Here is a 15,004-nt window from a genome sequence, read left to right on the forward strand (position 1 = left end):
AAGAAAATAGGGACCTATTCTGGTACATAACATATACAAACAAGAAGATTTTAAATTATGAGTTATCCACACCATACAATGGTCTGAATATTTTTCTAATTCTTATTGGAAAATAATTTTCTAATAATTATAATACTTATTAGATTGAGAATTTTTCTGATTCTTACATACAGATTTTGCAGGTGATTTTTCATAATTATTTCTCATGCCTGTTTCCCAAAGATGCAAATATGAAGTATGGAGAAGCTAAAGTACCAATCACAGAGTACTATACACCTAATCAGCCACTCCTAAGTCGATTTCTTTGGTTAGTTAATAAGAGAACTTTAAAGGTTATTGAAATGCAAAATTTTAATTTTCATATGGAACATAACTTCTAACATCATATACTTCTTTACAAATGATTGTGTTTCACTAACCTTTTGAAACCTCTTTTCCTTTGCTGTCGGTATCATTCCCCAGTTGAAGCCATAGAATGAAGCAGTTAGTGCAGTACGAATGTATTGCTTTCTATTCAGATACATTTTATGCATATACATATGTGGGTATATGTAAGTTTATATGCACATGCACATACATAAAGTTTGAAAGGAAATCAAATCATAGGGAACAATACAGTCAAAACAGTAAAGGAGAAACAAATAATTTGACATTTATTTATTTTTGAAAGAGATTAATTCAGTTTATATGGTAGATATCATTTCCTGGATATTAAAAAAAAAAAACATTTTCAAAACTTTAAATCGAGACAGTTCACAGAAGATATTGAATTCCACACAGCTGCAATATTTTAATTGTCTTTCTATTATAGCTACCTAGAGTCTGTCATTCTGGGCATGTCATTGAACATAAAACCTCTACTCTGTCTCCTTTCAGTAATGCATTCCAAGAGAAGACAACGGAGAAGGGAATTTTACGATGATACTGGTAATTGTTTTCAAAAATCAGAAAGATCTAGGAGAATTACAGTTTAAAAGTGAATTTATCAATAAGGAAAGAATTATTTATGGTCTTCAATAAAATAAGAATTTTAACTAATCTGCTATTTAGTTAAAAAAAATCCAGTCCAATATTGAAATATCTGATTTCCTAATAATGATTTAGACGGTTAGGCAGAAATGACTAACTGTTGGACTCAGTGTCATAAAATTGTTGAAATCTGTTAGATCATACAACAAATATCTATTTCTGAGTGACTGGATCCTTGTTATGTACTTATAACATGAAAAGTAAAGGGGGGCTTCTCATTATCCATACAAAACTGACATTTTCTATGGGGAGAAAAGCTAGAAAACATCTAAACAAACCAAAAATAAACCTAAACATTTTGGTGTTATGAAGTGCTAAGAGATGAGATAGCAGAAGGCACTTCACAATTCTCCATTTTATGTAGAATCCTTAGAAAATTGTATTCTTTAAAGTTGACCTTATAACCCATTTGAAAGATAGTAATATGTGTGTGTGTGTGTGTCTAAAACAGATGGATAAAGAGATGAGAAGAAGGAGATAAAATACAAAAATAAAAGAAAACAATCAGCACAACAACAGGAGAAAGACCACCAAAGAATGGCCACTGAAAGCCACTTAGCAAAGAGAATGGTATATTGGAGGAATACAAAGGCCACTCTTAGGGATTACATAAGGAGAAGGCTGAGATGACATTATTCCATAATTTGCAGGGTAGAGTTCTTTTTAAAAATTGTATCTAGAATGGAAAATTAAGCAGTTAATTTAAAGGGTTTTGAGCAGTGAAGTAAAGGTCCGTCTAGTCAAAGGTATGGTTTTTCCAGTAGTCATGTATGGATGTGAGAGTTGGACTATAAAGAAAGCTGAGCACCAGAGAATTGATGCTTTTGAACTGTGGTGTTGAAGAAGACTCTTGAGAGTCCCTTAGACTGCATGGAGATCAAACCAGTCAATCCTAAAGGAAATCAGTCCTGAATATTCATTGGAAGGACTGATGCTGAAGCTGAAACTCCAATACTTTGGCCACCTGATGCGAAGAACTGACTCATTAGAAAAGACCCTGATGCTGGGTAAGATTGAAGGCAAGAAGAGAAGGGGACGACAGAAGATGGGATGGTTGGATGGCATCACCAATGAGATGGGCATGAGTTTGAGTAGGCTCTGGAAGTTGGTGATATACAGAGAAGCCTGATGTGCTGCAGTCCATGGGGTCACACAGACTCAGACATGACTGTTTTTTAAGTTAGGTCAATTAGATTGGAAAAGTGCAAGGATCCAAAGAAAGAAATACATCATCAGGAATATTTTCTCTTCCATCAGGAAACTCAATCATTTAACCTAGGATCATTCCATAATAAGTTTCAAAAATAAGCTGGGTAGTATTAATGCTTGCTCTCATATAGAGGTGCTATCTTAATTTAATTGAAGGATTTAGTACCAGGATTAGTATTTAGTAAATGGATATAACTTACAGTGTTAGGTTTTTATTTTTAAAAGCACTTTGCCATATGTTATCTCACTTTATAAACTGTATTGGTTCTCAAGGGGAAATCAGGACTCTGGAGAAGGATTACAAAGCAGAGACTTGATGGATAAGGAGAACATAGAAAAGCAAGAAGGAAAAGAAATGTTGTATACAAAGATCCTGGGTCAGGAAAGAGCTTAGAGTAGTTAATATTGTAGGAAATTCTTTTGAAAACCAGAGAGGTAGTATTTATTTTTCTAGATTATTAACCTAAAGATCAAAACAATGATGTAACCTGTACAAATTTCTTATTATTCTTCAGCATTTTCAGTTGTGCCTGACTCTTTGCAGACCCCATGAACTGTAGTCCACCAGGCTCCTCTGTCCATGGAATTCTCTCTCCAAGAATATTGGAGTGGGTTACCATTTCTTCTTCTTCTAGGGGATCCTACCTTAAGGGGATCAAACCCATGCTTTTATGTCTCCTACACTGGCATGGGCTTTTTACCACTAGCATTACCTGGGAAGTGGAAGTGATAGTCACCTACTATCAATGTAGGTGGTCAGTTGACATATAGACCAGGAATTTCATCTTGATAATCTTTAAATATTAATCTTCCTCCAGTCTATCTACAGTTACTCTAAAGATAAACTCAATTTTCTTGTTTCCTGCTCATTTAGTATTCTGCATTTAACCTGCAACTTGAACTTCCTGAGTGCAAAGTTTCAACTTTTCTAACACTTTGGCCACCTCATGAGAAGAGTTAACTCATTGGAAAAGACTCTGATGCTGGGAGGGATTGGGGGCAGGAAGAAAAGGGGACGACAGAGGATGAGATGACTGGATGGCATCACCAACTCGATGGGCATGAGTTTGAGTAAACTCCAGGATTTGGTAATGGACAGGGAGGCCTGGTGTGCTGCAATTCATGGGGTTGCAAAGAGTTGGACAGAACTAAGTGACTGAACTGAACTGAACTGAACTGAACACTGAAATATTAGTAGTCCATTTTATCCTATGATTTAACTTCAGAGTTACACAGTTCCGAATAAAACATGATTGTAAATACCCATGGATTCTTTAAAATTAAGTGAATAAAACATTTACTATCATCTAGTCTATTTCTGAAACAGGGATATATAAAAGAAAAAATCATGAAGAAATAGGAACTCTCCATAAATCAAAAATGACATTTTAGTGTGCATAATGAAAAACAAGTTATATGCACATTTTAATAAAACTGTGATATCTATCCTTGCTCCTCCCAGATGACACAGTGGTAAAGAATCCATCTGCCAAAGCAGGAGACTTAGGAGAGGTGGGTTCAATTCCTGGATCAGGAAGATCACATGAAGCAGGAAATGGCAGCCCACTCCAGTATTCTTTCCTAGAAAACTCCATGGACAGAGAAGCCTAGTGGTCTATAGTCAATGAAGTTGCAAAGATTCAGATGCAACTGAGCACATACACAACAAATATATCTTATAAATAGTATATAGAAATAAATAATAGAATTGGAATAATTGAATAAAAAAAGTCCAGAAAGAAAAAAAACTGAAACAATAAGAAAGCAATGAGAGACATCAAGAAAAGAATTATATTGCTGAGTCTTCAATCTTGACTAAATGAGAGCGGCCTTGTCCAACATCTACCAATATCTACCAAAATTTTAAAATGATACAGATAGGGCTTACTATGGGTACAATGACTTGTATTTGAATTCCAGTTCTGATACTAATTAACTGTTTTACCTTGAAATATTTTCCAGACTGCTTAGAGACTTTGTTTCCTAATCTATAAAACAGAGGCTATAATGTTTCAAAAATTTTTGAAGGAGAAAAAAAAAAAATAAAACCTAACTAAATTGCCTCTTTCAACATAGGGGCCAGCATATAGAAGTTACTCAACAAATATCAATCTCTGTCTTTCTACATCCTGTCTCTAAATTGAAATGGTTAACAATAAATACATAGTTAGTATGCAAATTCAGAGAGGGCAATGGCAACCCACTCTGGTACTCTTGCCTGGAAAATCCCATGAACAGAGAAGCCTGGTGGGCTGCAGTCCAGGGGGTCGCTAAGAGTCAGACATGATTGAGCGACTTCCCTTTCACTTTTCACTTTCATGCATTGGAGAATGAAATGGCAACCCACTCCAGTGTTCTTGCCTGGAGAATCCTGTGGACAGAGGAGGCTGGTGGGCTGCTGTCTATGGGGTCGCACAGTGTCAAACCCTACTGAAGCAACTTAGCATGCATGCATGCGTTGGAGAAGGAAATGGCAACCCACTCCAGTATTCTTGCGTGGAGAATTCCAGGGAGGGAGGAGCCTGGAGGCTTCTGTCTATCGGGTCGCACAGAGTTGGACGACTGAAACGACTTAGCAGCAGCAAATTATGAAACTCAGTTAATAGGTTATGAAATTTAAATATTATAGATAGAAAGTATTACTGCTGTTTAAATGTTAAAATAATGCTTTGATGCCCATAAATTATAAAGAATAAATAGAACTTTTTGAAGTTTGCTTTAAAAAATAGTCATGTAGTTCAGTAATAAGGTCTTTGATAGCAATTTCAGGTTATTACACAGATTAACGGTGACAAAGTGTGATGAGATTTACATTATCAAAATTTTCATTCATTGATCACAGCTATCAGAGAGTGATTGTGAGGAATATTCAAAGTTCCATTTACTGTTAAAAATATTACCAGTTTTTTAGTGAAGCAGCCCTCTATTCACTTTATATGACCAGACCATAAGGAATCATCCTGGGAAGGCAGTGGCCTGAGTGAGACCAGCTACAAATGTCACTCTTCCATACTAGAGGAGGTTTAAAGATGTCACTCATTGGTACCATTTCCAAGGTCTGTCATCCAGAAGCAAATAGCAACCACTGGGTAATGTAAGCAATTTAAAGTATATTATGTCAAACCAGTAAGAATTTATTATTAAGTAATAATGAATATATATCAAAAAAGGAAGCCTACAGAGAAAAATGTCATTTGTACTTAGAAAATCCTTCTAACAATATTTTACTGTGCCTCAAGCTGTCACCAAAGATCTCACTTTATTGAATTCTTGTATTTATTTAAGATCATAATATATAAAACATATATAACTCAGGTCATCCATAATTTCAAATTGCTGAAATATCATCTGAGTATGTTAAAGACAAGATGTAGGCTTTTGAAAATGAGATTTTCTTTGATAAAATACAAACAGAATTTGATTTATTTTGTTAATTTGGTTTGTAAGAATTATATTCAGAGACAATGTTAAATCTAATGGAAAGCATTTGCTCTTGAATTTCATATGTCATTTTTGTTCATATTCTTCCCTTAACACTTAGAGAAAATATAAATAACATATTTCTCCTCTATGATTTTCTGCTTTTGCACATTAGCAAGTAACCATCATTTTCCAAAGAAACACTGGTGGGGTGTCTTAGCTCTTTCTTTTCCAAGTCATTAAATAATTAATGGTGTTTCTTGTTTCATACTAGTGTCAAACCCTGTTCTGGATGTTTCAGCAGAGGTTGCATCCTAGTGGGAAAAGACAAACAAGCAAATAAATAAGTAAATAATGTCATGGGGGGTTAATTATTATGTAGAAAAATTAAGCAAGGGGAGAACTAGAGAATTCTGAGGGAGTTGCAACAATTATTTTAGATAATATGGTTAGAGAAATTCTCTCTGATAAAATGACATTTGAGAAGAGATTTGAATAAAGCAGTGGGAGGGTGAAAGGGAGACTTGCAGTTACCAGGGCAATAGTCATTGGGGCAGGAAAAAAAAAAAGTGGAAAGGCTCAGAGGCATATGTTTGGCATATTAGAGCAATAATAAATGGGGTAGAAAGATAATTAAATTGATAACTCAATTAACTGTTACCCCAAGTAATAGAAAATTCCAGCAACACTCAGTATCCTTGCTTTTTCGTTTGTTTTTGTTGGTGGGAATGTTTTCCCCCTACAATTTGCCTCTCCCTAAGCCTCACTATCTCATTCAGCACTTATTACCATTGATGAGTTGAAACTATATGGTTGCCAAATGCCATCTGATGCTAATAATTGTCTAACTTTAAAAAAATGTTCACTTGATTTCTTGTTACTATGCTTTTAACATGTAGTGTGGTTGATGATAAAACAAGTTCATATAAATATATATATATATACATGAAACAAGTTCATATATGTATATATATACATATATACACACATATATTTTTACTTGTATAGCTAATAATTTATTTAATTTCCTTTAAGGCATTTTTGAATGTCTTATTTATTCTCTGTGATGAAATATTCTTCTGCAATAGAATAATTAGACTTTTCCAGATTTTTTAAAAAATTTATTCTACATATGCATTCAGTACTCTGGAATTTTGAGTTTTTCTTCAGCTCTATGATGTATTTGTTTCTACATATATTTTCTTCTCATCTCTTAGAATATCAGTTAGAGAAAGTTGTAAATTATGTTTCATTCAAGGCTAAACTATTAAGGTACAGCATGACAAATTACCCTAATTTTCTCAAACTGTCTTTCTAACTCATTAAATTGTTTGTTATATTATCCTCTGCTTTTCTGCTGATGTAAAAAATATACAAAAAATAAAGAGAAGAACAAGGTTTCACGTACTACCCATAATTGAATTTCATGGTCAATTCATGTATCTTTTTTCATCTCCACTTCTATCCACATCAATTATCTACTCTCCCGTGGACTATTCTGAAGCAAATCCTAGATATTTTATCATTTTCATGTACAAATATATTAACATAAACTCAAAGAATAAGACATTTTATTTAAAAAGTGAGCACAATACCATTAATAAGCAAAACTCCCAATAATTCCATAACAGCACCAAATTTTCAAATAATATTTTAATTTCCCCAATGAACTCATGTATCCCCAGATTTTTTTAAATTTAAATCAACACTCCATGAAGATTCATAGCATACTGAATATTAAGTATTGATGCTTTTGTTTTAAATTTCTAGGATCCTTATTTTATAAGAGTTGGACATTACTTTCATTTACTAATACAATTATTCTTTTTGTTTCCTTAAAAATTTGTTTTACAGTTGAATTTTTTCTTTTAGATGGTGACAATTTTTCTGAAATGTTTGTTTATACCTGGTTCTCTGCTTATTTTGGTGTGAGAATCTCTGTTTGTCTCTCTGTTAATCAGTTGCAGGTATTGAATCTAGAAGTATCTCCACTAATGTGGTGTCAGGTGGGTGTGCTGCTTTTCAGCATGTGCAGGATTTGATTTAGTCAGTCCCAGATAAGGGGAACAGTTTGGACTTAAAAATTCAGAAGAAACTACAGGCAGTACAGATTGAGAGAACCCACAATTCGTATGTAATGTGGTGTCTTCTCTTAAAGAAATCTGTACACAAGGGACTTCTGACCATTTTCCCCTCCTGTTTACAAAAAAGAGCTAACTGTAAAATGGTGTTTTAATTAAGCGTGCCCTCAAAGGGCCATCTTTCACCATCAAATAGATTATATTAAGGCCATGCCTTGGAGAAGAAAAAGACCAAGTATTTCTTCTGTAGGGTTTGAGGGTCAAATTGTTCCCAATTATTTAGGATACGTGCTAGAGGTGTCTGCTTTGAGCTGGTTTATGGACTCAAAGAGATTGCTCCCATCTGAATAAGAGATAAGATCGATGTCTAGTGCTTTTTGTCTTTTCTCTAGTTTTTCCTGTCAAGAGGGCATTGATACATAAATGATTTTGTATTGCTCTCTTATGGCACAATAGAAGGCTACACACATACATTCCTTCTGATTCATGGTAGGACCATTGGTAGAGTGCTCAATCTGATATGTTAATTCAATACAGTGTTCAATTATTTCCAGTCTTAAAATGCATTGTTGCACTAAATCATATAAATATGTAATCTATAACTTATACAGATGTACATTTATATAATTGGAGAAGGGCATAGCAACACACTCCAGTATTCTTGCTGGAGAATTCTATGGACAGAGGAGCCTGGTGGGCTTTGGAGTCACAAAGAGTCAGACATGACTGAAGTGACTTCACACAGGCATGCATATTTGTATAATTACTGAACAAATAATCCATATACTCTATTTATAGAGAGAGCAAGTTTAAGATCCAACACTGAAATTAGAAAGAAAAAGTAATCATAATTATATAATTATTTAATAATTCTTTATTTTTACTTAATTCTATCAATTAAGTATGTATTGACCCTTAACATAGTGATGATCTGATGAGACAAAAATTGTTAAAAGTAGGAGATATAGATCCTATTAACCTTGTCATTTAAGTGAGAATTTTGTTAGCTGCTCTTTAATAAGTGAAGTCTAAACACTTAGTGTGAAGGTTTCAAGTCACAGTAAAAAAATTGATATATTTTAATCCAGTCTCAATTATTAAATTATCATGGACAAAGGCACATATTACATTGTAAATGTAAATAGCTAAAATAAATTAGCTTTGTATTCTAGAAATAAACATACAGAATTATATGGCTATTGAGTTATGAGCATGATTTCTATGATCATTCATTACATGAAAGGAATGCTTTGAATCATTATAAATATTTACATTAGAAAACTGATGAAAAAGAGAAAGCTCTGACATCATCTCTCCCAAACATATGCTTGCACTAAATATCTAAAGCCAGTCATATAAAAAATCAATATGACAGTTGCCTTGTTTCAAAGAGTAAGTTGAATTTTTGTGGAAGTGTTTAAAGAGTGCACATTTCAAATAATTAATAACAGGAACTCATTAAAAGCAAGACTCTCTAATAAGGAACTCTTTTTATTAAGTGTGAATTTTGGTTTTCAGAATTATCCAAGCAGAGGCTAAATAGTCACCAGTTTGCATAACTGTAGATAGAGATTGTATTTAGGAAGATATTTAGTAATTGTCACTAATAACTCTACTTGTTTTGAGACACTTTGATTTTTATAAAGCAATGGGACCCCACTCCAGTACTCTTGCTTGAAGTATCAAATGGGCTGAGGTGCCTGGTGGGCTGCAGTCCATGGGGTCTTCAAGAGTTGGACACAACTGAGAGATTTCACTTTCACTTTTCACTTTCATGCACTGGAGAAGGAAATGGCAACCCACTCCAGTGTTCTTGCCTGGAGAATCCCAGGGACGGGTTATAGCCTGGTGGTCTACCATCTATGGGGTCGCACAGTTAGACACGACTGAAGCAACTTAGCAGCAGCAGCATAATTTATTAATTACATAAAAAAATTATCCTAGGGGCAAGTTCATATTAAAATCTTTACATGAGGTTTACATTGAGAAATTGCCTATTATCCTATTTTTATTTAAAAGTTATCTGACAGTTTTTTTTTTTTAACAGATACACCGTTAATTGCTTTGTTGCCTGTTCTAATGGTCATTAAGAGAAGGCAGGCATCTGGAGTAACACAGCTGGGATCCACTTTATCAAGATCCTTTTTAGCAGTTGAGAAGCTACATGATATTCTCACCCACTGTTCTCTCTGAACCATAGTGCTCCATAACTGTCTTTTACAGTGTAATTCATTTACTTCCTTCACTCAACTACTGAAGGAACATTGTGACTTAAGCTTTACGCTAAGTCTTTACACTGGGGGAGAGGGTAGCTGGTGATGTTAGGGAGGAGAAACAACTCACTTAACAAGATTTATGGGGCCATTGAATCTGTATTGACTTGAACACAAAAAAGCAAGAAGCTTAGTAATAAATTTCAAAGGTTCAGAACTATTGATTCAATAGTAATTCATGAATCAAATGGCTAACATTTATACAATACAACATGTTAACCATTGGCATGTCATTTTCCATGATGTAAAAGTTCACTGTTGTGAGTATTGTTTCTTCACTATACTATAAAGATTTTCTTTCTCAATACCCTGTAAGTCTGTATGTATATACATATACGGACATACAGTCCATATACATATGGACACACATGTATATACAGACATACATATGTATATATTATTTTTCCATGTATATAGTACATTTACAAGGGCTTCCCAGGTGCCTCACTGGTAAAGAATCTGCCTGCCTATGCAGGAGACACGTTTGATCCCTGGGTCTGGAAGACACTCTGAAGAAGGAAATGGCAACACACTCCAGTATTCTTACTTGGGAAATTGCATGGTCACAGAAGCCTAGCAGGTTACAGTCCATGGGTTGCAAAATAGTTGAATATGGCTTAAATACTGAACAACAATAAATGACATTTATGTTTGAAATACTGCTCTAAATGGCAAATTTGCCCCCCCCCCCAAAATACCTTAGACATATTTAGATTATTTTTTTCCCTGAATCAGGAAGTTATGTTTTAGGAAGCCAAATGCATTGGATATGCCAACATAATTGCCATATATTATTTATTTAAAATGTATTAGAGCTTTCCAAAATAAAGGTTTGCTTGAGGGATAAGTAGGTTGTTAGTACATTAAAATATCTATCACACTTGGATTACAAATTGTTATATTAAAAATAAAATTAATATTTGTGACTTACTCTGTGTGTATGAATGTGTATGTGCCTCTGTGTGTGTGTGTGTGTGTGTGTGTGTGTGTGTAATGCACTTTCACTAAACGGGAAGCTTGCCTGCATTTCTTTCTTAGGGACAAAAGGATGTTTTTTTCTGACACTATTTCCTGTATGCAAGACAATTTTTTCCTTTACTAAATGTGTTTGTAACATAAATTCAGTTCAGTTCAGTTCAGTTCAGGTCAGTCGCTCAGTCGTGTCTGACTCTATGTGACCCCATGAATCGCAGCATGCCAGGCCTCCCTCTCCATCACCATCTCCCGGAGTTCACTCAGACTCACTTCCATCGAGTCCGTGATGCCATACAGCCATCTCATCTTGGGTTGTCCCCTTCTCCTCCTGCCTCCAATCTCTCCCAGCATCAGAGTCTTTTCTAATGAGTCAACTCTTCGCATGGGGTGTCCAAAGTACTGGAGCTTCAGCTTTAGTATCATTCCTTGCAAAGAAATCCCAGGGTTGATATCCTTCAGAATGGACTGATTGGATCTCTTTGCAGTCCAAGGGACACTCAAGAGTCTTCTCCAACACCACAGTTCAAACGCATCAATTCTTCGGCACTTCAGCTTTCTTCACAGTCCAACTCTCACATCCACACATGACCACTGGAAAAACCATACCCTTGACTAGACGAACCTTAGCCGGCAAAATAAATGTCTCTGCTTTTGAATATCCTATCTAGGTTGGTCATGACTTTTCTTCCAAGGAGTAAGTGTCTTTTAATTTCATGGCTGCAGTCACCATCTGCAGAATTTTGGAGCCCAAAAAAAGAAAGTCTGACACTGTTTCTACTGTTTCCCCATCTATTTCCCATGAAGTGATGGGACCAGATGCCATGATCTTCGTTTTCTGAATGTTGAGCTTTAAGCCAACTCTTTCACTCTCCTCTTTCACTTTCATCAAGAGGCTTTTTAGCTCCTCTTCACTTTCTGCCATAAGGGTGGTGTCATCTGCATATCTGTACATAACTTAATGGAATATATTTTTAATTGCTAGGATTTAACTTTCTAAAATTCCTTTATCTGAGGAAACCTATAATCATATTACTATTTCACAAGTTAATAGTACATACAGGTATTTGACTTTTAAAGTATATTTAGAGTGTTCTTCTTATTAGAATCATCTTTAGTCATATAGTCAGACTGGCAAAATATTTTCTGTCTGTCTCTTTATGTCTTCCCAAAACTTTCTCTCCACTTTAATCACGGCAGCTTTGCAACCTCCCCATCAATGCCAAAATTCCTAGACAGATGTGTGTATAAATGGTTGAAGTGCTGAGAGTAGAGTGAATCAGAATCAAGCTGGGAACAAGGGATATTAAGATATTGAACTCAAATGTAATGGCAAGGTACAATATAATTAATGCCTGCTTGCTCAGTCGTGTCTGACTCTTTGTGACCCCATGGATTGCAGCCTAAGAGGCTCTTCTGTCCAAGGAATTTTCCAGGCAAGAATACTGGAGTGGGTTGCCATTTCCTTCCCCAGGTGATCTTCCCGACCCGGGGATCAAACCCAGGTCTCCCGCATTGTAGGCAGATGCTTTACCACTTGAGCCACCAGGGAAGTCACACAGAAAAGAAAGATACAGTGGATTAATCACATATCTTTGATTCATGAACAGTGATCAAATCTAGAATGTGCTGGAAAAATATATTTATAAGTTAGCACTTAAGTTCTGTGTATGGACCACAGATTTCTTCTCATTTTGCTTAAAAGTATCCGAGCTTCACTAAGTATCCATATATTATTTTGTGAAGAAAAAGGACATCTTAAAGGGAAAAAGGTATTAACAGATGTGAATGTCCACTAAACATGTTTTTCTTTTTTTATTACATGTAATTCTGAATATGGTTTAGACTCTCACTTTTCCCAGCTTTGAATCATTACTATGGTTTGGGGAGAACAGCCAAGAACAAACAGGTCTTTGTTTAACTTTGACTTTCAAATGATAATTTACTTTCTGTGTATGTGGAAATATTAAAGTTGAAATTCAGGTTTTAGACAAATAAGCAAAAAACTTCAAGTGCCAAAAGATTTGTTGTTGTTGTTTGTTTTGTTTACATACCAAGAACAAGGCTTGGGGAGAATAAAGTACTTTTGGAGGAACAAAGTATAAACTTTATTCTGACAGAGTCTTTTGCAGGATTGATATATATATAATAGAGAAATGCATGGTATGATGCAAGGGAAGTCCCTCCTCACAAAAAAGAGCAAACAGTATTGAGATACTGGGGATGGGTATGAGTTGGGGGAGAGATGGGTAAAAGATGTGGAGAAGCAAATTTTGGGCTTCTTATTTGCTATTCAAAGGATGTCATTAAAATATGTATCATTACCATGTATAAAATAGATAGTGGGACATTGCTGTATAATGCAGGGAGTTCAGCCTGATGCTCTGTGACAAACTCAAGGGGTGGAAAACAGGTGGGAGGGAGGCTCAAAAAGGAGGTGACATATGTATGTGAGTGTTAGTCACTCAGTCAAGTCCAGCTCTTTGTGACTCCATGGACTGTAGCCCACCAGACTCCTATGTCTATGGAATTCTCCAGGCAAAAGTACTGGAGTGGATTGCCAGTCCCTTCTCCAGAGGAATCTTGCCAACCCAGGGATTGAACTCAAGTCTCCTACACTGCAGACAGATTCTTTACAGCCTGAGATACCAGAGAATATGTATCCTTATGGCTGATTCATATGGTTGTACAACGGAAACCAGCAAATATTGTAAAACAAGTATCCTCCAATTAAAAAAAAAGGTTATTATTAACAGTGCTGAGATGAACATTGGGAGCAACCTAGATGTCCATATACACAATGGAGTATTACACAGCCATTAAAAAGAATACATTTGAATCAGTTCTAATGAGGTGGATGAAAGTGGAGCCTATTATACAGAATTAAGTAAGCCAGAAAGAAGAACACCAATACAGTATACTAACACATATATATGGAATTTAGAATGATGGTAATGATAACCCTGTATGCAAGACAGCAAAAGAGACACAGATGTATAGAACAGTCTTTTGGACTCTGTGGGAGAGGGAAAGGGAGGGATGATTTGGGAAAATGGCACTGAAACATGTATAATATCATATATGAAACGAATAGCCAGTCCAGGTTCAATGAGTGATACTGGATGCTTGGGGCTTGTGCACTGGGCCGACCCAGAGGGATGGTATGCGGAGGGAGGAGGGAGGGGTGTTCAGGATGGGGAACACATGTATACCTGTGGCAGATTCATGTTGATGTATGGCAAAACCAGTACAATATTGTAAAGTAATTAACCTCCAATTAAAATAAATAAATTTATATTTAAAAAATGGTTAGACAGATTTGGGATAACCAAGACTACTGACATCAAGTATTCTGTTTCCACAATACTAAAACAGGCTTCACCTCAGAGTACACTCTTGGTATTTCAGTGACCAGACAGAGTGAAGGACAACTTGTTGAAGACATAGGGAAAACAGCAAAGCACACAAATAATTCTTCCCTTGCCAGAGAGAGTGGATCTAGCCTTCACATTTCAACAATGGAGAGAAGGGAAGAAAATACATTATGACAGAGGGGAAATAGAGAGTTGCATGTGAATTGATTGAATTTCCCTCCAACTAATTAGGAGGTGAAACTAAGTTGTAATGGATATTCATTGACAAGTTTTCTCTTATCCCTAATCAATATCATTTCTTACCTTCCCCAGAAAGGCGTAGGCACAGATATGCCATAAGGTGGAATGGTGTTTTAAGTAAAGGCAATATATAGTAGAGGAAACAGTAAAATGTTTTTGCATGTCTATATTCTATGGTTTGCATGCAGCACATCCTAAATACTTCTCAAATTATTTACTTCTCTCATTTTCCCAAACTGCTAGTCTAAGATTGAAAACTGAAATACTACAGCTGTCTCCAAAATTATTTGCCTGGATCAATTTTTCTCTCTACAAATTGCAGGCAGAATTATATTTTCATTTTGCAAATATGACCATATATACATTCTTTTTAGTATGGAAAACAAAATCCCTAACACAGACTGCA

This window comes from Budorcas taxicolor, chromosome 12, assembly GCF_023091745.1.
Source record: "Budorcas taxicolor isolate Tak-1 chromosome 12, Takin1.1, whole genome shotgun sequence".
In the NCBI taxonomy this organism is placed as follows: Eukaryota; Metazoa; Chordata; class Mammalia; order Artiodactyla; family Bovidae; genus Budorcas; species Budorcas taxicolor.